Below are 25,593 nucleotides of genomic sequence, written 5' to 3' on the forward strand. Positions count from 1 at the left end.
GAAGAAGGATCAAAATTCTGAGGTCTAATAATGGTGGAGAACATACCTCCAAAGAACTTATTGCTTTTTGTAGTAATGTTGGAATTGGGAGGGATTTGATAGTCCCCTACAACCTTCAACAAAATGGAATTTCTGAGAGAAAGAATAGAACCATTATGGAAGCTACTAAAGCCATGATTCATGATCAAGACCTACCTATGTTTTTATGGGGAGAAGCCTCCAAGGCAATTATTTATGTCCAAAATAGAAGTCCTCACCAAGTATTGGGGAATAAGACTCCTAAAGAAGTCTTCACAAGTGAGAAGCCAGAAGTTGGACATTTGAGAATCTTTGGTTGTCCTGTCTATGTTCATGTGCCCAAGGAGAAGAGGACCAAGCTAGAACCTTCTGGGAAGAAGGGAACATTTGTTGGATATAGTGAGACATCGAAGGCCTATATAATTTATGTTCCAGGACAACGAAAAATTGAGATTAGTAGGGATGTTAATTTTGATGAGGATGTTGCCTTTTGGAAGTCTAAAGGATCACACTTGGATATTGATGATGAGGAGCAAGAAGCTCCCAAGGATGTGGGTTTAGGACCTATGGATCATCCTCTAAATCAACAAGAAGAGCCTAAAGGACCAAATGAACCTATGGACCCACCAAGGGTCATTGTACCAGAAACCAGGAAGAGGTCGACATGGATTGAAAGAACATTGCAGGAAGCAGAGGAACATGTAGCTCCCTGTTGAAATTTCAGGGAATCCAAACGTGTTAATGAATTATCAAGATATGTAGCAATGGTGAGTAAGATAATTGAGTCTGAACTATCCAACTATGAAGAAGAAGCGGGTTGGAAAGTTTGGAAACATGCCATGTTAGAAGAGTATCAGTCTATTACAAAGAATGATGTATGGGAAATCATGCTGAGACCTGATAGGAAGTCTGTGATAACTTCTAAGTGGATATACAAGTTCAAGCATGCAGTTGATGGCAACATATACAAGTACAAATAAATATTCATGGCTAAAGGGCTCTCCAAAAAAGAGGGAGAGGATTATGAAGACACATTTTCTCTAATTTCCAGGTACAATTCCACTAGATCTATTATTGTTATTGCTTCTATTGCAGGTTGGAAATTACATCAAGTGGACATCAAAACTGCTTTCCTCAATGGAGTGATTTGTAGGTTTTAACCACGTACATAAATTACCTCCATACGAATTCTAAAAATAGAAAATAAACAATGGGGAGAGCATAAAACATAAAACGGATATACATAGATATTTTCCCCTAGATCCTAAAACCGGGACTACCAAATTGATTTTTTCATTATATTCATTTCAATGTTACAATACATATATATACATGTTGAAGCATCCATAAACCCTAATCCATTAACCCTGGATTAGAACATAATTGCAGTTCCCTTGACCGGATCTACAAAATACCATGGCAAAAAAACCATCATGCCCAAAACCATGTGAGAAAACCACGCACAAAACCATAAGTATGTCCACCCCCCTGTGACCCCCCTATTGCGCCCTGCACAACGAACAAAGGTGGCTATCGCCCCCTCTATGGACCCCCCATGCATGGGTCTAGTCTTGGAAAGAATATAACACACACCCAACGTTCCCCCACTTGTTGTTTTCTTTCCACGTGGGGCCATAGGAGAGCTTATTGATTGGTCCAACCCTGCAACACCCATTGTTTCTCTACACCAAGAAAACTTCTTAGTGCTCATAGACTTTGTCAATGCATTTGCAACATTCTTCAAAGTGTCCACATTTACTAGTAACACCTTTTTGTCCTCAACCATATCCCTCACAAATTGATGCAGAACATCAATCTGCACTTTGGCTGTCACGGTCTATCCTTATATCTTGCTATACCAACCCCATACCTGAACACAATCTCGACAACCAAACTGCTTCCTTGCTTGCATGAGTTGCTGCCATGTATTCTGCCTCTGTAGTTGAAAGTTCCACTACAAACTGTCTCTTATTCATCGAACTAACTACACCTCTAAATAGGTTAAACACATACCCACTTGTAGATCTTCTCTAATCTAGATCTCCAACCCAGTTTGCATCAACAAAACCATGAATTCCAAAATTCTATCCAATCCTGGTCTTTCTTGGTAGAACATACCATAATCACTAGTGCCATGCAAATACCTGAAAACCTGCTTCACTACTGTCCAATGCTCCTTCCCTAGTTTTGACATAAACCTGCTCAATAATTCCACTGCATGTGCAATGTCTAGTCTATTATAGACTATTGCATACATCCAGCTACTAACTGCACTTTCTTATGGAACATGAGACATGTCCTCTTCCTCTTCTTGTGTCTTGGTACATTGTTCAACATATAAATTTACACCTACAGGAATAGAAGCCTTCACTAGTTTACTATCTTACATATTAAACCTCTTCAGTATTGTCTTGACATACTTCCGTTGGTTTAACCAAAGCTTCATCTTTGCCCGATCTCATTTAATTTCCATGCACAAAATATAGTTTTCAACACCAAGATCTTTCATCTCAAATTTGGAGGACAATTGGGTCTTCAGTTCTTGGATAATTTCTTTGTTATTTCCAATCAGCAACATATCATCCACATCCAAGACCAAATAAATAACACGGTCACCAATTAATTTAAAATAATAACAATGATCTTCTTTTCTTCTAGTGAAGCCAAGTCCCCATATATATGTATCAAAGTTATGATACCACATCCTTGGTCACTATTTTAACTGATACAAAGACTTTTTTAACCAGTATACTAGTTCTTTCCACCCTTCACCGCAAAGCCTTCAGGTAGTTTCATGTAGATCTCTTATTCTAGATCCCCGTGAAGAGATGTTATCTTCATATCCATCTTTTCTACCTCAAAATCAAAAGTAGCAGCAATAGATACAAGTAATCTAATAGAAGCTACCTTAGCAACAGGAGAAAAAATATCACCAAAATCAATTCTTGACACCTGGGAATAACCTTTTGCTACCAATCGAGCTTTGTATTTCTCCACCTTACCTACTACATTGATCTTCTTCTTAAACACCCATTTTATGGCAATGGGTTTTCTTCCAACCGACAACTCCACTAGATCCCAAGCCTCATTTTTGTGCAAAGATGCCATTTCATCAACCATGGCCTCTTTCTAGAGTTTTTCGTCCTCTGAATCTACTGCTTCCCTGACAGTTCTAGGATCATCATCAATAATAGATAAAACAAAATTTGAATAGAAAGTAGTTGGACTATACCTTTATGGCTACCTTCTATCTCAAACTGATCTTCTCATGGCTGGAGTTTGTGTCTCTTCATCTTCTGATTCCTCTTATGCTGTATGAATCTGATTCTTCCTCCTTTAGCTCAAACTCTATCTTCTTAGGTTCCTTTGGAAGGAATTCATGTTTAATAACACATTTTACCTCTCTAAACACCACATCATGACTGTACACAACCTTCGTTGTTTTTGGGTTCCAAATCCTATAACCTTTTAAACCATCCTTATACCCAATAAAGGTGCACCTTTCAGATTTATTATCCAACTTGGTTTTTTTCTCCTCTAGATTATGTACATATGAATCACATCCAAATACCCTTAGATGTGAAAGAGTGGGTTTCATACCAGTCTATACCTCTTGTGGAGTCTTATCCTCCAACACTGATGAAAGTGATATGTTGACTAGGTAACATGCAGTCTCCACCGCCTCTGCCCAGAATTATTGTCCTAACCCGACACCACTGAGCATGCTTCTTGCCTTTTCCATCAATGTCCTATTCATTCTTTTTGCAACTCCATTTTTCTGAGGTGTGTATTCTTATTCTTTGCTATGCCACACTTCCTATAGAACTCTTCAAATTCCTTCTTGCAAAACTCTCCACTGTTATTTGTCCTTAGCACCTTTATCTTCTTCTCTATCTGGTTTTCCACTAGAGCCTTAAATTATTTAAACCTGTCAAAGAATTCATATTTATTCCTAAGGAAATATATCCATGTATTCCTTGAGAAGTCATCTATAAATGATACATAGTACACAAACTTACCCAATGATGGAACTGACATAGGTCCAAACACATCATTGTGCACAAGCCCTAATATCTGTTTCACCCTCTTAGCACCAGAGGGGAAACTCACCTGATTCTGCTTCCCATAAACACAATTTTCACATAAATTGAAATATAGAGAGAAATTAGACATACCATCTACCATACCATTACCATGAAGTATTTGAAGGCCCTTATCTCCAATATGTCCAAGCCTTTGATGTGATAGCATGGTCTTTTCTCGAGAGACCACTAGATGTTCTGCTCCACTTTCAAGAACCACAAAATTGTTGCACCCATCAATAACAGTGCTACCCTGAAGCTTGTACAGAGTTCCAATCCAAACTCATCGCATCAATACCAGTGCTCCCCAAACCATCTTGCAGGTATCTTTCTCGAACACTGTTTTTACACATGCATCATCGAGCTTGCCTTCAGAAATCAGATTTCTAGCAAATGCAGGAATATGGAGAACACCCAGAAGTGTTCTAATCCTTCCACCTTGAAACTTCATGTTCAATTTTCCACGGCCGATGATTCTAGCCTTCCTGTCATCCCCTAATAAGACATCACCACCATCATATTTATCATACTTGTAGAACCACTCCCTGTGGGGAGTGAAGTGAAAGGATGACCCCTAGTCAATCAACCATGCCTCATGATCTACATGTGTACTTGAAGAAGAAGCCAAGTACACATCCCCACCTTCATATGAGGTGGTTTTCGCCTCTGCAGAAGGAGCATCATCAGATCCATTTCCTTTCTTAGGAGCTTTACATCTACAATCCTTTTTGAAGTGCCCTTCCTTTCTACATTTCCAACACACCTTTATAGGTTTTCCTAGAGATTTAGATCTCCCTCTAGATTTAGATCTCCAACTCGAGGATTTATTTTTGTTTCTATTCTGGGACCGTCCTCGTACAGACAAGGTATCACCATTCTTACCCTCTGTATTTTTTCGTCTCATCTCCTCCGATGACAACGATGAGACTATTTCATCAAATTACAAGGCATTCAGATTGCTACATATTGCAAAAACTAGACTATATTAAGAATCTGGTAGAGAACACAGTAAATTGATGCACTTATCTTCATCTAAAATTTTTATATCAACAGATAACAACTGGATTACCACATTATTAAAGGCGTTTAGATGCTCTATCACCGAGTCTCCATCCTTCATCCTCAGGATATACAACTTTTTCTGTAAGAAAAATTTATTCACCAGAGACTTAGATTGGTACAAAGTCCCTAACTTGTCCCACAAAGCCTTCACCGAAGCTTCCCCTGATACATTCAACAATACTGAATTTGAGATACACAACCACATTGTGCTCTTTGCCTTCCGATCCAACTTGATCTGATTTGGAAAATTAGTTTTGTTGTGCTAAAATTCATTTTCAGAATATATTACAAGTTCTTGATGATTTATAAAAAAAATTTGCAATTTTAAACATGGGTTTTTAAGTGATTTTATGTAATTTTTATGTGCAAATTAACATAAACAAATGACTAAACAACAACATATAAAAGACATAAAAATCACCATAAATAGTATCACAACAACACATGATGAAGGAGTTCACCCCTCCTGGGCTACGTTTCCTTGGTCCATCTTCCAATGGCTTGGCCCTCTCTATTATGCTAAAAAATGTGAATACATCAGTTTGCAATGCTCATAAATCTTTGAAACATGTTCCAATGGCTCTAGAATGCCCAAAAATGCATGTGTAGCCTCTTTCTGCTCTTGATTTGGTAAAAAACTGAAGAAGTTATGGCCTTTCCCAATCTTCTGCTAATCACACTGCAAATTCCCCAAAATCCGGCACCATCCTACAAATTTTCCCCAAAACGTGCTAATGGAGTGAAAATTTCACCGAAAATTGGGCGAAATTGTTGGACACTTTAAATGTTTGCTAATGCCTAAATTCTAAAAAATGTGGCCATGTGCCTAGGGCTAAGGCCAATGGCCCACCACCACCGTCCTAGCCCCCGCATTGCTCTCCGTCGGTGGTTGTGTGCTGGTGGTGCGACCAAGGGCTGGCCCAACCTCCGAAATGATGCGCATTAACGTTTAAATGAAAGTGGAGTTCTATATAGTTAAGAAATTCCACTATGGCGTATTGGTAGTTGGCTATGTTATGTGTTATGTGGTCGCAGGTTCGACCCCCACTACCTCTACTTGCACTTGAACCATAATTTTGGTGGCCATCGAGCTGCCACGTGGTAGCCTTCAGCTGGGCCACATGTCAGCCCATGGTTGGCCATCAACCACCAAATAAAATTACGTCAAATTTCACCCATGAGAACATGCCACTTGGCACATTATGATTCACCAAAAAATGTTGACTGTTAAACCTACCACATACACTTTCCCAGTCAGTGCCATGTCAACAGTACGGATTATTGACTAGGTTGTCAATTTTTCTTAAAAATTCGCCTGTTTGGGAAAGCGAACAAAACATGATTCCAGGAGCATACGATGTGTGTTTCATGTGAAATGGGTTGTGTTGAATTCAAGATGACGAGCACTACGAGGTCATCTAGGTTCCACACCGACATGACAATTTTTAACTTTGGGTTATTTTTTGAGCACCTGATCATTCCTCCCCACTGGAAGCCTTTTGGAAACCAGAATATCACTTTCAGTTGTCTAGAAGGTGATGGTACAATTAACTCACCTTTCCAATCTTGATCCATTTGGCCTTTGAAGGATTTGTTCCCTTGAGCCCCACTCGAAGGTAATCCACATTCCCTTGTTTTGAAGACCTTGTTCTTCTGTCAAGAATGGTGTCTTGTTGTAGTTCATCAAGGTATTCAGGAGAAAAATCCTCAATGGAAGGAATTTGGAAATTTTCTCTTTGATCTTCAATCAAAGGAGGCTCATACAACGTTAAGTTCTCAACATTAACAACAACATAAATTTTCATATATGAAGGCAAATCCAACCTGAAGACATTGTGACCAATCTTTTCCAAAATTCTGAATGGACCATATCTAATTGGTTTCAGTTTTTTACCTTCTCCTTGGAGCCTCTCTTTACTAATGTGAAGCCAAAATTCATCACCAACTTGGAACTTGTGATCTACACGATTCTTATCGTGCCCTTTTTTGTACTTTCCTTGGTGCTTTTCTAGCTGTTCTTGAACTCTTTGGTGTAAAAATTGTATTTGTTCAATGAACCTTCTTGCTTTGTCTATGTCGCTATGACCATTAATAGCAACATATTTTCTAAAAATGAAATCCAAAGGAGACTTAGGCAAGTATCCCAAATATGCTTCAAATGGTGATGTTTTAGTTAAAGAGTGCTTGGCTTGGTTGTAAGCATGCTGAATATAGTGCAATTGTTCACCCCACAACTTATGATGTTTGCTGCAATACCCACGAAGAAGATGTATCATTGTCCTATTCACCACCTCTGTTTGACTATATGTTTGCAAATGAAATGTTGTACTCTTGTTCAATTTGGTGTCCATGAATCCCCACAAGCTTGACCAAAAATTCCCAACAAAGTGAGAATCTCGGTCACTAACAATGGATGTGGGAAATCCAAAATGAAACCATACATTCTAAAAGAATAACTGAGCAGTTTGTTCAGCTGTAATTTTCTTTTTACATGGCATCAAAGTACACATTTTGCTGAACCTATACACAACTACATACAAATAATCATGACCTCTTTTTTGACAATGGAATACCTCCTACAAAATCCATAGAAACACTCTCCCACGATTGTGAAGGAATCGAAAGTTTTGTGTACAATCCTAACTTCTTATTGCTACGCTTACTCACTGCACATAATGAACATCCTTTAATAAAACGTGACACACTTTCAAGCATACAAGGCTACTAACAATACCTCTATAGATGTGCTACTATCTTACTTACACCGAAATGACCAGCAATAAGAGAAGTATGTGCCTCTCTTATGATGATGACTCTTTCTCCGTTTGGAATACAAAGCTTGCCAAGATGGTACAACAAGTTATCATGCAAATGATAATCCAATTCCTCTACTTGGTTACCTTGAATCAAGCTTGCATAAACATCTTGAAAGTCATTGTCTAATGCATATTGCTCAATATAACTTTCATGCAAAACAAAATTATGCTTGAGTAAAGTAGTTGCACTAATAATATGCCTAGAAAGAATATCAACAACTTTATTGTAGATACCTTTCTTATACCTTATTACCAAGTGGAATTGTTTAAGAAAACCCATCCATTGAAAGTGCCTTGATTGCTGCAACTTAGATTGAGATTGCAAGTACTGCAATGGCTGATGATCAGTGTGAATGATTGTTTCCTTACCCATCAAGTAATGTTTCCACTTTTTCACACTTTGCACCAATGCGTACAATTCCTTGCCATATGTAGGATAATTAATCACTTAACCATTGAAAGTTTCCGAATGAAAACATATAGGCTTACCATGTTGCATGAGGATTGCATCCATGGCATAGTCACTAGCATCAGTCTAGATCTCAAATGACTGTCTCAATTCTGGAAGTGCAAATAATGGAACTAAACTAATCTTTTCCTTCAATGCATCAAAGGTCTTTTGTTGTTTTCCTCCCCACTGAAAAACCTTTTTCACACTTGTCAATGCATGCAAAGGAGTTGCTATAGAAGAAAAGTTAGCAATGAATTTCCTCCAATATTGGGTGATTCCCAAAAAAATTCTTACCTCAATAACTGTCTTGGGCCTTGGTCAATTCAAAATGACATCAACTTTGGAGGGATCTATTTTCAACTCACCTCCTCCAACAATATGAACCAAGTAAACTAAAGAAGTTTTTCCAAACTCACACTTTGACATCTTTAAATACAACTATTCTTTCTTTAAGACATCAAGTACTTTTCTCACATGCATAACATGTTCATCATGAGATTTACTGAAAATTAAGATGTCATCTAGGTAGAATATAAAAAACTCATCAAGAAATGGTATCAACACGTCATTCATCACACACATGAAGGTAGAAGGAGCATTACATAAACCAAAAGGCATAACTAGCCATTCAAACAAACCTTGTTTTGTTTTCAATGCTATCTTCCAAATGTCTCCATCAACAATTCTAATTTGATGGTAGCCACTCCTTAAGTAAAACTTAGTAAAATACTTTTCATCTTTCAATTGATAAAGTAAATCATCTATTCTAGGCAGTGGGTAATGATTCTTTACCATAATGTTGTTCGATGCATGGAAGTCCACACACATGCGCCATGTTCCATCCTTCTTTGGCACCAAAACAATAGGTGAACCACATGGCAAAGAAGATGGACTGATGATCCATTTATCCAACAACTCTTGAATTTTCTTTTTAATTTCTGCACTTTCCAACACTGACATCCTGTACATGCCAATGTTAGGAAGACAACTATCTTGCTGCAACTATATCCCATGTTGGATTCCTATCTTTGGAGGCAACCCTTTTGGTTCCTGAAACATCTCATCATATTGGTTAACGACATCAATGAATCCAGATTTTAATCTTGAATCACAACCTTTAAAAGCTTCATTATCAACATCATTCTTGGGTTTGATCATTAGAAGCACAAATTCTTTCTTGAATTCACTAGTCTTTTCATCTACCCCGCATTAACAAGTGAAAGATTTAGTTTCTTGCTATGAGCTCTGACAATATATTCGACTCCATCTTTAAAAAAATGGTATTTGTTTTCATGTCTATGGAAGATAGCTTTTATTTCATAGAGATACGGGTTGCCCAAAACTATACCACATATGTCTAATGGCACAACATCAAGCTCCACTTCATCTATGAAATTTCCAGTAATGGCGAATTTCAATTTACACTTTCTAGTTACCTACAATTTTGCATTGTCACACACCCATCCCAATGTATATGGTTTATGGTGTGGAATGGTCTCCAAGTTTAAACTTTTGAAATTTTTTTCAGAGATAAGATTGGCTTGAGAGCCACTGTTGAAAAGATTATCAATTTTTCTATGTTTTGAGATCACCCTTGTGTGAAAAAGTTATATTCTCTTCTTTTCATTTGGAGTTTCATTGTGTGAATTTGAATTACTAGTGCTAGCAATGGATTATTTTCCCTTCATACCCATGGCTGTAATTGTAGTTTCATCACCCGAATCGAATCCCAAATCCGATTGAGTGGTTTCAATTGTATTTTGTTTTCCCTTGTTTTTGAATTTCTTTGGTTTCATCTCAAGATGAAGCTTCCAACAATGAGCTTCATCGTGACCCTCTTTGGAACAATGCTTCCATGCTAATTTCTCTCCTTCCTTCTTAAAAGATGCATTTTTCTTTCCCTTCCTTTTGAAACCCTTTTCTTTTCCTTTACCCTTAAATGAGTTTTTACTACCCTCTTCTAGAGTGTTTTTCCCCCTTGCTTCAAGATGAGTAGCTTACACACACACCTCATTTAGATTATTGGGATTAAACATAAGGATAGTATGCCTAAGGTAACTGTGTAAACCCCTATGTACTTCAGCAACACATCTTGTGATTGAAAATCTACACCTAACATTAAAGACCTTTTTATGAATTCCTGGGTGTAATATTTTACCTTTTGACCTTTAAGTTGTCTAAAGTTCTATCAATTCATGATGGATTTATGCATATAAGCTAGAGGGTAGAATTGTCTTTTAATTGCAACAATGAAATCACATCAAGAAATTGAGATCTTATTGTGTTTTTTTTATCTCTTTGTGTGTCTTTGATTCCCACCATACTAATGCTGCACCCTCCATCCTCAAGGAAGCTAATTTAATCTTTATGTCATCCTCTTGAAGGTTTTGAATTTTGTAATAGACTTCTGACTGACGAACCCAATTGTCAATCTTCTCTGCATTCACTTCCCCATTATACATGGGCAGTTCAAATTTAACATAAAGTTTTAATAAGGGTGATTTACCAGTTCTTTTTGAGGTATGTTGATGAGTATGAGTAAGGATTTTGTTAGTGGAAGTGGGTGAAGATTCCTATGAATAAGAAGATGAAGAAGATGGAAGAGCAAATGGAGGTTTACCTCCATTTCCATTACCTTCTCTTGAATAACCTTCTCCATTGGGAGGTTTGGAGCTTTCATCCTACAGTCTGGTATTCCTCTCTTCATATAGGACCTTCACCATCTTTGTCATATCAAATAAAGCCTTCCTGAAGGCCTTCTCATCCTTTGTCATTGTAGGATCTCCTTCATGAGACATGCTCACTGGAATCTCAACTGCGACTTGAGGAAGAACTGGTGGTGGAGATTGTGGTAACCTTGACATCCTTCCCCTTGACCCAACTTCAGGGCTTTCAACCAGCTTCCCTTCTCCTCTCTTGAGTTTTAACCTTTTAAGCATGAAATTCACTTGCAAACAGTTAAATACTTCTTGCACAAATAAAACCAAGAGCTCTGATACCAAACTTGATCTAATTGGGAAAATTAGTTTTGCTGTGATAAAATTCCTTTTCAGAATATATTAAAAGTGCTTGAGAATTTATGATTTTTTTTTGCAAGTTTAACCATGGGTTTTTGAGTGGTTTTTTGTAATTTTATGTGCAAATTAACATAAACAAATGACTGAACAACACCATATAATAGATATAAACATCACCATAAACAATATCACAACAACACATGATGAAGGAGTTCACCTCTCTTGGGCTGCATCTCCTTGGTCCAGCTTCCAATGGCTTGGCCCTCTCTATTATGCTAAAAATATGAATACATCAGTTTACAATGCCCAAAAAGCTCTGAAACCCATTCCAATGGCTCTAGAATGCCCAAAAATACCTATATAGCCTCTTTATGCTCCTGACTTGGTAAAAAACTGAAGAATTTATGGCCTTTCACAACCTTCTACTAATCTCATCGCAAATTCACCAAAGTGCAGCACCATCCTACAAATTTTCCCCAAAGCTTACTAACGGAGTGAAAATTTCACCGAAAATCGAGCAAAATTGTTGGACACTTTAAATGTTTGCTAATGCCTAAATTCTGAAAAATGTGGCCATGTGGGGGGCCACGTGGCTGGGCCTAAGGCCAATGGCCAGCCCCTGCTGGCTGGGCCCCCGCACTGCTCTCCACCAGTGGTCGTGTGCTGGTGGTGCAATGAAGGTCCAGCCCCCACAAGCTAGCCCAACCTCCGATATGACGCGCATTAACGTTTAAATAAACGTGGAGTTCTATATGGTTAAGAAATTCCACTGTGGCATATTGGTAGTTGGCTATGTTATGTGCTATGTGGTCGTGGGTTTGACCCATGCTACCTATGCTCAGACTTGAACCATAATTTTGGTTTCCCTCAGGCTGCCACGTGGCAGCCTTTGGCTGGGCCACATGTCAACCCTGTGGTTGGCAATCAACCACCCAATAAAATTACGCCAAATTGCACCCATGAGAACATGCCACTTGGCACATTGTGATTCGAAAAAAAATGTTGACTATTCAATCTGTGACATACACCTGCCCAGTAAATGCCATGTCAGCAGTACAAACTACTACTGGGCTGTCAATTTTTTCTTAAAATTCGCGTGTTTGGAAAAGTGAACAGAACATGATTCTAAGAGCATACAGTGTTTGTTTCACGCGAAATGAGTTGCGCCAGATTTAGGATGTCGACCACTACGTGGTCATCTAGGTTCCACACCAATCCGACAACTTTGAATTTTGAGCTATTTTTTGAGCACCTAATCACAATTTCTCCAAATCTTCAACTGGCATTGTTGTTGGTTTAGTACCTAGATCTACCACAATCCAATGACCTTTATACACCAGTAGATCCTCCATCTTGAGTTTCAACAACTCAAAACTCTGACCATTAAATTTCTCTATCTCTATCTTTCCACTGCTCGCCATCTTCTTTCACCACAAGATCCGATCCTGTAGATCTCCCACTGAATAGGGTCTCACAAAGACTTGAGAAAAACCCCTCAGCAGCGAAGGCATCTCCTTGAAGCCAAAACACTCTGATACCAAATGTAGTTTTAACCCCGTACAAAAATGACCTGCTTGCGAATTCTAAAAACGGGAAATAAAGAATGGCGAGAGAATAAAACATAAAACAAATATACAAAGAGATTTTCTCCTAGATCCCAAAACTGGGACTACCAGATTGATTTTTTCATTATATTCCTTTCAATGTTACAATACATATATATACATGATGTAGCATCCATAAACCCCAATCCATTAACCCTGGATTAGAACATAACTGTAATTCCCTTGATCGGATCTACAAAATACCATGGGTTGAAAACTATCATGCCCAAAACCATGTGCGAAAACAATGCACAAAACCATAGGTAGTTCCACCCACCTAATATAGGGTCGAATTTTTTTTCCCCGGGGCACTGCCCCAGACTCCGTAGAGGGGGGCTACCGCCCCCTCAAAGCCCCCTATAGGGGGGGTTTTCAGTCCCCCTGTGACCCCCCTGTTGCGCTCGATGCAATGAACAGGGAGGTCTGCTGACCCCCCTATGACCCCCCCACTCGTGGGGCTAGTCATGGAAAGAATATAATTCACACCCAACATGATTGAGGAGGAAGTGTACGTATAACAACATCAAGGGTCCGAGGTTCATGAAAGGGAGACTCATGTTTGTAAATTAATGAAAGTTTTGTATGGACTCAAGAAAACACCTTGATCGTGGTACTCTAATATTGATGAATATTTAACGAGTGTTAGTTTTACTAAAAGTGATCGTAATCCAGACTTGTACTTCAAATTTTTTAAAGATGATCCTGTGATTTTGCTACCATATGTTGATGACTTATTTCTGACATGAGCAAAGGATCTCATAGTCTAGTGTAAGAGGGAGTTTAATTTTGAATTCAAAATGAAGGATCTTGGTTTAATGCATTATTTCTTAACATTATAAGTGTGGAAAAAGTCAAGTGAATATTTCCTTAGTCAAGGAAAGTATATTGCTAAGGTCCTTCAGAGATTTGGGATGATGGACTGTAAGTCGATGGATACTCACACGGTGACTAATTTGAAGAAATTTTGAAACTTTGATTCTGACTTGGTTGATCCCTCTATATATCATTAGTTGATTGGCTCATTAAACTATCTCGTTAACACTAGACCTGATATTTGTTATGCAGTGAACTCTCTAATTAAGTTCTTGGTGAAACCCAAACATGTACATTAGATTGTAACAAAACATATATTGAGATATCTATGTGGCAATAACAATTATGGATAGAGATATGTATCGAACGGTGTATTAGAAAAATAGAAAGGCCTAATTTTTCCCTTATGTTGATAATTACTTGTGATATCTTTATATTCTTATTAACTTTCTTAAGTTCTTCTTTTATCTTTGTTTCATCAAGAAATTATCAAAAGCACAACACGAAGATCAAGACACTACATGTAGGCACTTTTCCAGGGACAAAACCCCTTTATAAGCAAAAACCCAGTCAAACTCTTCCACTAGCAAATTCAAGTTGAGATAGGCAAATACCCTAGACCAAAAGACCTTCCTTCCCCACCAAGTTAACCTTCCAATATGTTTAAGCAAATTTCAGTAGTCTCTTCTTATCCAGTAGCTTTAACCCAACAACAACCTAGAGTTTCACCCCCCAACAAATCCAGAATTCTGACCAAGCTATATTATTACAACTTCGGCCCTTCCAACTGCTCAACAACTTCACACGTGTGAGAGAGATAATTTCAACTTCTTGTGCTTGATAATGACCTCCTTCTCCTTTGATAGCCCTTTCCTCCTTCTTCCATGAATTTAACACTTTTTACTGCCCCTAGCAACTGCAGATCGAACTTGGTGAGTGAGTGCTCCAAATGAGGTCTAGTTGTTACTTTATATAGGAGATACTACCCCTCACTTAGGCCAACTTGTCTATGTTGAGGCCAACTTGGTTGAGGAGGCTTAGAAGTCCTAATTTACATCAAAATAAATTTGTTTCTTGATTGACAATTCCCAAGAAGGGCTTATTACATTATGACATGGACACACTCACTTGAAATAAACCCTGGAAACCTACAATGGATAATTTCACCTATAAACCATTGACCCAAGCATGAAACCCATGCTTTAAAAACTCAATTTCCTTAATAATAAAATTCCTTTTTCTTTCTTTTGACAAATACATGATATCATAACTCAAATAAAATTATGAAGACCGACACTAGTTACATTCTTCAACACCCCCTCTTAACTATGGAGGTATTCATAATTACATATATACATAGGTACATGGAAGATCTCAAAATGATATGTTCTATGAAGAGACATAGAACACATAGTGCTACGGATTAGATACTTGACCAATGTACTCTAATCATGCAGGAATTTACAGGGTAAGTTCCTCATATAGAACACCAAAGGACACCGCTCACAAATAGATCACATATCAATACACCAGTATTCTTGACGTGGTTAAAGCCCTCAAAGAGGGAAACAATCCACGGACTGAGCCAACGTAGTCACTTTAGGAAATTTATTAATAAAAGAAAGAAAATTTACGTAAGCTTCTCTCATGAACAATCACCCTACAAATGACCCTCCATGCTATTTAAATAGAGATCATGGACCAATTGACTGTTAAGCCATGGATCAAGTGTCGGTAATACTGAGGGAGAATGAACCGTCAGATCACTTCATGTCTAGAAAATATCATGACCGTTGGATTGTAAGTTACAAAAGCACATAGTAAAGAAACACACTTTACCTAACTCTACACTAGACCAAGTTATACTTAACTATTTCCTATGTGTTGGAATATCCTAACATCCCCCCTTAAGAACAACTTGGGATAGGATTGAAGGATGTACAAATATGACATAATAGGAGAAGGAAGGAGGCATTAGAGCCTATCCCCCCTTAGTGACAACTTCCTGAACTCCAACCATAAATCAAAGTTTAGTAAACTTCGCCTTTGTGAAAGCCTTTGTAAAGATGTTTGCAACTTGATCATCTATTGAACAATATTGCACTTCAAGAACATGGTCATGAATGAGCTTCCTAATGAAGTGCATGTGTAGATAAATGTGTTTACTGCACTGATGTTGGACTGGATATTTGCATAGTTGAATGACACTTTGATTATCACACCAAAGTGTAGTCAGATGCTACTGCTGAAAGCCAAACTCTGACAGGATCTGACAAAGCCACAGGGCTTCCTTACTAGCTTCTACGATGCCACGATACTATGCTTCTGCTAAAGAAAGATAAATGGCACTTTGTTTCTTGTAAGTCCATGTAATAGGTCCAAAACCAAGAGTGAAGACATAACCTGCAATAGACTTCCAATCATCAAGGTCACCAGCCCAATCGGAATCAGTGAAACCAACCAATAAAGGAGATGCTTCTGCACTGTAATGAATCCCAAACTGAACTGTACCTCGAACATAATGAAGTATTCTTTTAGCTTCTTTCCAATGACTTCCATGTGGCTTTTGCATAAACTGAGCAATAAGGCCAACAACAAAGGAAAGGTCAGGATGAGTATGGTTCAAATACAAAAGTTTTCCTACAAGCTGACGATATAAGATAGCATCAACGTCAGGGGAAGTAAAAGTGACTGAAATTTTAGCTCCAGACTGAAAGGGAGAAGGGGCCAACTTATAGTCTTCCATGGGAAAGTGGCGTAGAAGATCACAGGGATACTTGGACTGGGAAAGGGAAATACCTTCCTTGGATTGCAAGACTTGAAGACCAAGAAAATAATGCAAGTGTCCTAAGTTTATCATTTCAAACTGCTTTTTAAGGCTGTACTTCACATGGTTTATAAGGTTGGGATCACTACCAGTAAGGATAATTTCATGAACATAAATAACAAGAATGATAAGAGACTTACCCACTTTCTTGCTGTAGATAGTATTGTCATAATGACACCTAGAAAAGTCAGTATCTAAAAGAAAGCTATCCATTTTGGCATACCAAGTCTGAGGGGCTTGCTTGAGACCATAAAGGGATTTCTTAAGCCGACATAAAAGGCTGGAGTCTGATTGTATAAAGCCAGGAGGTTGTTCCATATAGATTTATCATGCAAATTCTCATGCAAGAAGGTAGATTTAACATCCATCCGATGGACTTCTCATTTGAAAGAGGTAGCAAGGGAAATAACAAGGTGGATAGAGTTCATTTTGGAAACAAGGGAGAAGGTTTCAGTATAGTCAATTCCTTCAACTTGTGAAAAGCCCTTAACAACAAGATGAGCTTTATGTTTATCAACTTTTCCATCTGGTCCAAACTTGGTTCTGTAAACCCATTTACATCTAACAAGTTTTCTTCCCTTTGGAAGAGGAGCAAGATCCCATGTATCATTTTCTAATAATGAATGATATTCTTCATTCATAGTTGCGTCCCAATCTGGATGGCCTGAGGCTTCTGCAAAGGTGTCAAGATCATAATTCGGTGAAGCTTGAGCCAATCAGGAACATGTATGTTTGAGATCTACAGACTCACCTACAAGAGAACTTGTTGCATCCTGAGTAGCATAGACCCATTTTGGAAGCTGACGAGCTGAAGGAGGATCCTGAGAAGGTGGGGGGTGATTTTCATCCTTGCTTCCATCATCTGAAGAAGAAATATTTTCAGCAGTAGAAGGGATAGAGAGAGGTGGCACATCCGTCGAACTAGGCTCGTAGGCCAATATATTTCCAACAAATTTTATGTCTCTTCTAATGATAAAACTTTTGGATTTAGGTGAAAGAAGTCTATATCCTTTGACATCTTCATAATATCCAACAAAAATACATTTTTCACTCTTAGGTTCTAAGGCTTTATATTTCTCATCTGGAATATGGGCCCATGCTTCACTTCCAAAAACATGAAAGTGACTTACATATGGCTTAATTGAGCTCCATGCTTCTTCTGGAGTGATATTCTTTAAAACATTAGTAGGAGTGCAATTTACTATGTAATTTTCATAGTTAATTGCTTCTACCCAAAAATTAAGACTAAGTCCTTTAGATTCAAGCATACAATTAGCCATTTCCTTTAAGGTGCGATTCTTCCTTTCAACTACACCATTTTGTTGTGGAGTATATGGAACAATATGTTGCATTTGTATTCCATGCTCAGTGCAAAAGTTGATGGATTTTTGTTAACATATTCTTCACCATTATCAGATCTTAGCTTAAGAATTTTATGTCCAGATTGTTTCTCAACAAAGGCCTTAAAGGCCAAGAACATCTTAAATACTCAACTCTTGAGTTTTAAGAAGTATACCCAAGTGCATCTGGAGAAATCATCAATGAAAGTTAAGAAATAATTGTAGCTAGAGAATGAAACAACTGGAAGTGGACCACATAAATCACTATGCACAAGCTGTAAACGGGCTAAGGCATTCCAAGAGGCATGTTTTACAAAACTATCCCGATGATGTTTTCCGACTACACATCCGAAACAAACAACATCTCTACAAGATATCATAGGAAGACCTGTCACCATATCTTCTTTACATAGATTGTGAATGGAACAATAGTTTAAGTGACCAAATCGCTCATGCCAAAGTTTGCTCACTTCATCATTATGAGCAACAAATACCGAGGGAAGAGTTGATGACCCAAAGTTGTTAAACTTATACAACCTTGTAGAATGATCAACAATTCCAGTAGCTAAAATCTATCTAGGATCTCTGAGGTCCTTAATTGCAACATCATGAGGTGGAAATTCAATAGTTTTACCTTCACTTGAATGAGTTATCTAATATACAGATAGAAGGTTGCAGGAAAAGGTAGGAACACATAATACATCATTAAAATGACCATTGTCTAGATGAATAGTTCTAGTCCCTACAACACTAATAGATCTATCATCACCAACATATATATTTTTGGTGTTACAATCATTTAAAGAAGAAAACATGGCTTTGTTTTTGGCCATGTGATAAGAAGCTCCAGAATCAATGAGCCACTCATGAGAATGAGAAGAAGAAGATACAGTTAGTACATAACTAGACTAAGATGCTTGACAACCACATGCAGAAAGTGTTATTCTTGAAGATGAAGTTGAAGTTGAAGAGTGCTCCAAATGGACGTTATGCTTCTTCATTGTTGCTTCCAAGGCATCCATCTTCTTAAAGCATTTGGATTCTTAGTGGCCATCTCGATTACAAAACTTGCAATGTCTATCAGTCTTCTTCCCTTTGTTTTTATTTGCCTTATCATTTTTTTGAATTGATTTTTCATTTTGAGACTGAAAGTGCTTAGGACCCTTGGTTGGTTTAGGACCATTCTTTTTAGGATGCTAGTTCTTAGGATTCTTTGAACTTGGTTGTTGTTGGGCGGCTAAAGCTTTCTTAGAAGAGTTTCCAAGATTAAGAAGACCAAGATGTAAGAGTTTTTCTTGCTTTCTTATTAAATAATCACAAAAGGAATCAAAAGAGGGGGACTTGTAGTCTTGTACTTGAGAAATAAAGGCATCTCTAGTAGAATGGAAGGTGGAAACAAACACAGAGTAGGCTGGTCCTAAATTTGTAAGAATGTAATATATAAGGCTACCATCTTCTTTCTTAACCTTAACATCTTCCAAGAGAAGTCTAAGGGTCTTGAACTTGGACAAAAAATATTCAATGGAAGAAAAATTATTGGGGTCCAACATAAGCAAATCATTTTGGAGTTGATGGGATCTAATTTCATTTTTAATTCCAAAAAGTTTATTGAGTTGTTTCATTTCTTCATCAAGGGTATCAAGTTCTACGATATGGAATCTAAGGTCTAGAAAAATAGACATCGCTATCAACCCACGTGATTGATCTTGCCTATTTTACCATTTGGCTGTCTTATCTTCATCTTTAGGTTTAGATTCTTGGCCTTAAGCTATTCTATAAAGACCTTTACTTCTAAGTAAATCCACAATGTAGGATAACCATTGGAAGTAGTTGGTGCTGTAAAAATAAAATTGGCATGGAATTTCCATTTTAATAGAAACTAAAGTTGTAGATGATGAAACTATGTGTTCCAATGAAAATATCTAAAAAAATTAGGCCGATTAAAAAAACATCTCTGAAAATGGCTTCCGGATGAAGAAGTTATGGCTTTTTGAAGGAATGTTGTTGAAGATGTCGACTAAGTACGTGAATGTGCGAAAGTGAATGATAATTTTATATTAAAAAAAATTCTCCCCTTTCCAAACTTAATCTAATTATCTCACTTTCAAAAAAATATGTGACCCACTTTTATAAATAAGTGAAAATCACTTTTACAATGGTATTTTATTAGCTACCCACTAAATTGTAACTTAAATAAAAGATAAATAGACTTTAGAAATATAAGTGACTCACTTTTTATAATGGGTGAGAACACTTTTCCATAAAGTAACTTTAAAACATAAGTTACATGTGCTTTTTGAAAAAATAACTCAACAAAAGGAAAGACTTGAACCGAAGACCTCTATTCTCATAAAGTAACTTTGGACCAAGTGAGCTAGTTTAAAAAGTTAGTAACTTTTGGAAAAGAGGAAGTGGGGTTTTTTTAATTTTTATTTAGTCACTGAAGCTTTTGGAGTGTGTGCTTACTTGAAAAAACCATTTTTGCCTACAAAACAAAAAACTACACAACCAAACACGAACATGCAAAAAAAACCAAATCTTATGGCTTCAAGTTAGCTTTCGCTGGAAACTAAATATTTTCCTCAATGTTTCTGATTTTCTGAGATCACACTATAGCACAGCGGGAAAGAGCATATGCATGAGAAAAATCATTCCTTTTTGTTTCTGATTTTCCCAGATCACACAGATTCGTGGGTAAAGAGCATACGCAGAAATGAAAGGGATAGATACGGTAATAAAAAAACAAAGAGCTAAATAAACTGAAATAAACATAAAGATGAATAACTAAAACTACAAATAAAGACTGTATACCTCTAGATCTTAAACATGACGTAGCTAGGGCTACCAAAAACCTTTTCGCGTGAAACAAAAGGGGTTCCTATCTGTAACAGATGCTCCTAACACAATAGAGCAATCCTCTCGGCCTAAAAGCAATAAAATAGAGTAGATCTAGGAAACAACAGTCGGATGCAGTTGTACCGGCTTCGGATTTGGATCACCAACGAATGCGGCCCTCAAATAGCTTTGGTACCATGTAGGAATTTACAAGGTAAGTTCCTCAGATAAAACACCAAAGGACACCGCTCACAAACAAATCACAAATAATTAGACCAATATTCTTAACATGGTTAAAACCCTCAAAGAGGGAAATAGTCCACGACCTGAGCCAACATGGCCACTTTAGGAAATTTATTAATTAAAAAAATAAAAATTACATAAGCTTCTCTCATGAATGGTCACCCTACAAATGACCTTCCATTCTCCTTAAATAGCGATCATGGACAAATCGGATGTTAAGCCATGGATCAAGTGTCAGTAATTTCGAGGAGAGAATGAACTGTCGTATCACTTCATGTCTAGAACATATCTTGACTGTCGAATTGTAAGTTACAAAAGTACAGAGTAAAGAAACACACTTTACCTAACTCTACACTAGAACAAGTTATACTTAACTATTTCCTATGTGTCAGAATATCCTATCAAATTGGGTGGAATTAAGATGGAATCAAGCTTTAGCCACTATAGGTACCATCAATATTTTAAGCTCTACCATCAACCCAAGGATCTAGGTTTGTATCCAAGGTCAGATCTCCATGACGAATGCCACCTTCCCTACTTCGAGATCTAGACATCAACACATAAGCCAACCATATATCCTCCCAAGCATCTTGCCATAAGATGCTTCATCTATCCTAATCAACTAAATCAAATATATATACCTATCCAAGAGAGATTATGCACAATCCCAACACCAATCAGTAATAAACTTTCAAATGTATATACAAGTAAACACAAAGTTTCGGGTTCCTTTAAACATTCTGATGTTTCTTATATCATCTTCAATATTATCGAACGTTTTCCTTTTACATTTACTTCAACAACACCAAATACAGTCTCAATACTTCTCAAGTCTTTTGTTTATAACTTCATGAATCACAAGCATTCATCCTTTCTTCTATCTAGGCTCCCTCTCAACTTTCAGAGATCAACAACTTCATAACATCGAAGAAAATTCATTCTTTGAAGGCTTAATTTCTTTCTTATGACATCAAGGTCATTTTGATCATCATCATTCTTATAGCTTTATTCATCATGCCAATCATTATCATCTTCAACTTATGAATATCTTAAAGATTATGTAGCTGTAAATCTTCAACAACAAATACAACCAAATACAAATAGAAGCATGAATACAACTATAATATGTTTATCATGTTATTACAATAGAAGCATCAAAACATTCAAACTTTAGACATCAAATACATAAACCTAGTTAAGTTCATAATAAGCAAGAGACACATCTTTTTATATACTAGACTTCATCTTCTTGCTAGGGTTTCATCATCAACTCTAGACTTCATCTTCGAGACATAAAGCCTAATTAGATATCAACAATTAAATGATAGTACAATATATATCTAAGGTTTCAACAATAATCTTTTAGAATTGCATGTCATACTCTACTAGGGTTTTCGGCAAACCCTAAATTTTATTGTCAAAACTAAATCACATCGAAAAAAATATCCTAGAATATCAATTTCTACTAATGTTTTGTTACAAACCCTAGATTTTACAAACTAAATCATTAAGTTAGCATACTTGTGTATACATATATAGTATGTACTAGCATTACACATTAATATCTACTAGGTAAATCCAAGACACAAACATCAAAGTTAGATATACAACAATTTCATTTAGACTAGGGTTTTGATCATATGGATGAATATATATACCTAGCGTTTCATTCCTAGGACCTTACTATAACTATTACAAGGGTTTTGTTCATAAACCCTAATTCATCAAACCCTGAAGATATAGGATTTCAATATATAACTTAGACATTAACAACAAACCCAAAGCACTAGGGTTTCTATAATAACAATACCAAAACCCTAAATATCAAAAGCATAGGATTTCTACACTTCATCAACAACCCTAAGTAGACTAGGGTTTTATAACCAACATTGGCATACCCTTAGCAACCAGAGGCTAGGGTTTTGTAGTGAACTTTTAAAGGTTAGGGTTTCATAAGAATGATCAAAATGATAGTATGACAAGGGTACATTCAATCTGATGATTAATCACCCTAACAATGATCTTTTAAGATTAAAAATCTTAGACATAACAATTCAGTAATGTAAAGAAAATTTCAAAAGATAATGAACATACCTTTTCTAACAAAACTTGTAGTTTAAGGCGTGCCTTGAATTGTTCTTTAACAAACCTTATAGTGCATCAATTATTGAAGGGCTTCCTTTGCAACAAAACTTCTTCCATGATTCAAGTTTATCCTTTTAAGTCTCCTCCATAACCTTTGTGTATTCTACAATCTTTCCTACCAAGGAAAATATAAAGAAAAGATTATTAGTGTATAATACAAACAAATCTTGATATGAGAGGGAAACCAAACATAAAAGAGGAAACAAGGAACAAGATACTTATCTTTAGTAAAATGGTGAAGGCTCCTATTAATTAAATATTGAGGAATACCAACAACTTATCAAAAAAATTCAAAAAAATTCTAACATGACATGTTAGACCTACAAATTCTAGATATCAAAATATAAAGGAAAGCAATGAAAAACTTAAGATAGAAGGACCATGCGACAGATAGTATTCCCTAAGAGTTTTTGGAAAATAGATCTTTGATTTTAGATTCTCCAGTCTTTTTTCTCTTAGGTGGAGCTTCATTAGCAACATTTTCATGTTCTCTTTCTCTCTTCTTATTCCTTAGATCTTCAGGATAATGACTTTTTTAGCGATCTATCTTATGACAATTGTAACATTCAACCTTGGATAGGTCAACTTTCTTCTTTTATCCTTTGAAATTCTTGAAGGTTCCCTTTTTATTGTGATGAGAAGAATATGCATTAGACATGTTTTCTTATTCATCCTCCTTCTTGTTGTTTACTAATGATATTCGAGGTTCTTCTTGACTACATGCATTCCAAATTTGTTTGAATGTTGGCGTATCTTTCCAACTACTAATCCCTGATGCAAAAGCACTCCAAGATTTTGGTAGTCCTAGAAGAACATCAATTACGAGCTCATTTTCTAGTACCACTTCATCTATTGCTTGGAGTTCATCTCTTATTCTAGATATCCTTACAAAGTAGGATGATACAGTATCGTCTCTTGTCATCCTTATTGTCCTTAGTTCATTCTTGAGGCTTGCTATTTGACCAATGTTCTTGATGGTGAATAATTTGGAGAGAGCCTCATACATTGCTTTAGAATATTCTATATTAGATAGGTAAGGGATGATATTGTCCTTCACTCCATCCACAATTAAGTTCATGGCTAAGATATCAATTCCCTTGTATTTTTCTTTTCCTGCTTCATTTGTTGGTTCCTTGACTTTTCCTTGAAAAAAATCCAACACATTATGTCTTGTGAGATTAAGATCCATTCTTTTCTTCCATGCCCTGTAGTTGGAGGATCCTTCTAGCTTGTTTCCTAAGTTAATTGCATTTGTCATATTGCTATCTTCTACTCCCTGTGACCCTTTTCTTGAAATCCTTATACCTCTCCTTTCAATAGATCTTCAACCTCCCTTTTTCCTTCTTCTTCACCCTAGCTTTGATACCATGTTAGAAAATCAGAAAGGCAAAAATATTTTCTTATGTTGATAATTACTTGTGATATATTTGTGTTCTTATTAACTTTCTTAATTTAGTATTTTATCTTTGTTTCATCAAGCAATTATCAAAACTAAAAAACGAAGATCAAGAAACCATGTCTAGGCACTCTGCCAAGGCGAAAGCCCCTATATAGGGGAAAAACAAGTCAAACTTTTCCATTGGAAAACTAAAGTTGAGATAGACTAAGACCCTAGACCAAAATACCTTCCTTCTCCACCAATTTAGGCTTCGAATACGATTTAACAAATTTCAGTAGTATCTTCTTGTCCAACAACTTTAGCCCAACAACAACCCAAAATTTCGGCCCCCAACAAATCCAAAATTTTGGCCCAACTATAATACTGCAACTTCGGCCCTTCCAGCAGATCAAAAAATCCGTATGAGAGAGAGAGAGAATTTCGACTTCTTGTGCTTGATAATGACCTCCTTCTCCTTCGTTATCCCTTTCCACCTTCTTCGTTGAATTTCACACTTTTTACTGCCCCCAACAACTACATATAAAACTTGGTGAGTGAGTGATCCAAATGAGGTCAAGTTAATGACTTTATATAGGAGATTATGCCCCTCATTTAGGCCAACTTGGTGGAGGAGGCATAGAAGACCTAATTAACATCAAAATAAATTTGTTTCTTGATTGACAATGCCCAAGAAGGGTATATTACATTATGATATGGACAAGGACACTTGGCATAAACCCTAGAAGCCTACAATGGAGGATTTGACCTATAAACCATTGACCCAGGCATGAAATCCATGCTTTAATAAGTTGATTTATTTAACAATAAAATTCCTTTTTCTTTCTTTTGACAAATACATTATATCATAGCTCAAATATAGTTATGAATACTGACACTAGTCACATTCTTCAATATGGTGAAATACAACTGCATGGATTCATGGTGAAGATAGAAAGAGCACT

At 36.8% G+C, this 25,593-nt stretch overlaps 1 pseudogene; it reads left to right on the plus strand.

The window, feature by feature from the left end:
* Nucleotides 1–782: 782 nt before the first annotated feature.
* Nucleotides 783–25,593, plus strand: part of LOC149141184 (uncharacterized) — a 70,338-nt pseudogene continuing 45,527 nt past the window's right edge.

The sequence above is a fragment of the Pinus tabuliformis genome, chromosome X, assembly GCF_031772625.1.
Source record: "Pinus tabuliformis cultivar Carrire ecotype Pingquan chromosome X, CPIR1, whole genome shotgun sequence".
Lineage (NCBI taxonomy): Eukaryota > Viridiplantae > Streptophyta > Pinopsida > Pinales > Pinaceae > Pinus > Pinus tabuliformis.